This window comes from Sinocyclocheilus anshuiensis, unplaced genomic scaffold (genome assembly GCF_001515605.1).
Source record: "Sinocyclocheilus anshuiensis isolate Anshui unplaced genomic scaffold, SAMN03320099.WGS_v1.1 scaffold798, whole genome shotgun sequence".
NCBI classification, from domain to species: Eukaryota; Metazoa; Chordata; class Actinopteri; order Cypriniformes; family Cyprinidae; genus Sinocyclocheilus; species Sinocyclocheilus anshuiensis.
The window spans coordinates 288-2,293 of record NW_015542359.1 but is presented as its reverse complement, the minus strand read 5'-3'; the positions used below and the strand labels follow the sequence as shown (position 1 = coordinate 2,293).

At 35.0% G+C, this 2,006-nt stretch overlaps 1 long non-coding RNA gene across 1 annotated transcript; it reads right to left on the bottom strand.

The window, feature by feature from the left end:
• Positions 1-64: 64 nt before the first annotated feature.
• On the bottom strand, positions 65-1,155 carry LOC107691876 (uncharacterized). The gene is made up of 2 exons (XR_001634584.1): positions 790-1,155; positions 65-217 (listed from the first exon to the last, which is right to left on the bottom strand). It is a non-coding gene; the product is annotated as an uncharacterized LOC107691876 (long non-coding RNA).
• Positions 1,156-2,006: the final 851 nt, after the last annotated feature.

Below are 2,006 nucleotides of genomic sequence, written 5' to 3'. Positions count from 1 at the left end.
CAGTAATATCACAAACATGTAGAATTTCATCTTTTATTTCCTTCAAAGTATTTCTACAATTCGGTTTCCTTGTTCATTTTGATTTATTTTCAGTTTGGTGTTGGCATTTGACAGACATTTCAATTTTACAGATATAATCTGGTTCTGGTGTTGTTTTGATGACTCCTTTTCGATTCTTAACTTCGATTTCTTTGTCCCCTTGGAAAGACTTGACATCCTGAAACACAGAGAACAATATGTCATTGCAATCAGTTACTTACAACCTAACAGGTGAAAATAACTATTAGTTAAACAAAATATGAAACAAATCAAGCATCCATGCTTCCAGAAAAACATGCTTGTATAGTTATTGAAATATGATCCGAGTTAGTAATGGTGTCTTATTAATGCCCTATATGGGAAGTATAACAAATTATAAATACTGATATGCAACCTAAAGCCAGGGACACACTTAACGACTAACTGAATCATTCTAAGACTGAACTGAACACACATCTGATTTTAAATGCTGACTGTAAACACCAACTGAACGCAAATGGCTCTTACACATTTGGGTGTGATCACTTTTAAGTATCAAATTACATTCATAATCAGCCTTACAGTTGTGTAGTGTGTTCCTGGCTTAACTAATTAACTTAACTAATCTCAGCTGGCAAGATGGCTGGTTCACATGTACCTGGCTAACACGTGTACCTGACTAATTTGCTAACCTGGGGCCAGGCCACAGTGCAAATTGGTATTATAATATCATATTAGCATATGTGAATAGCAATTAAAGAAACCACTCACCATTTCTCCAGTGTAACAATTCCACAGTCAACAGTCCCTAACACAAATGTACATCACAATAGTGATGTTTGTCTTCTTCTTCATTGGAGTTTTACGGCAGTTGGCATCCATAGTGTTGCATTACTGCCATCTGCTGTCTCACTTTAACTTACTATATCTTAATTAAATTCGTCCTTCCAGTCCAGTCCTCCTTAGAAAATTAAACAAATATCTCCGTCCTTGGTCACTATTTCCATATGTTACTATATTTTTAACATTATACTCTACTATACCTATTTCCCGTAGCTGATTCTTGAATAGTGATGTTTGATTCTTCTTCTTCTGTTTTATGGTGGGTTGCACCAGCGTTAAGGTGCATTATCGTCACCTTCAGTGTTGGAGTGTGGACCAAAGTTTACCTATTTCATAAAAGAAACCCTTCATTCTCTCTATCAGTTCTGTACTTTTGAGATAAATAAATAAGCTCTCTAATCCATAAGTGATTATACTTTTTTTTTAAGCTTTATTCCTTCCACTCCCACCTTTCCAAGTTCCTTCTTGTTTCTTTTTCATTCAAATACTTTTGACAAACACATAGATGTTCCACTGACTCCTCTTGTGGCAAACATAGAAATCATGATTATAACTTTTTTTAAAAGTTACACCCCCCTTTAAAAAAAAAGTAGAGATGCATGTCAGGTTTTGTTTCATTATTGTTTTATTTACTGTTATTTTATGTACAACTATTCATTTATTTTGATTCAAGGGCATTGTGAAAGACACATAGCACTATCAGGCGCAAGTGGGGCAGCTAGAAAAAGTTTTGGGGTCCTGAACATTCTGCGGTGAGCAAGAAAGAGAGATGTGCCATGTTTGTGCTCCGTTTTGTCTTCACTTGTTTTGTTTATTAAAGATGAACCTGATCTTCATTTCATTACGCTTGTCTATAGTCTCGTATTTCAAGTGTGCAACACTGCTCACATAATCCTGTTGGATGTTTATTTATTCATTTTAAAGTTTTATTCAACATGTGACCAACGCTTAAACTTGATAAAATGTTGGTATCCTCACTACTCCTACTTATCGCTGTATTTTATAAAGATGACGTCCTGTGTTTCCCGTATCCCATTTTTGTTGCCACTCCTTAACGATATATGCTTTAATTATTGCTTTTGCTTCAAATTTGATGTTCGATTTCTGAACAAATTGTTCTTTGAGCCTGTTCATAGGAAGTAACC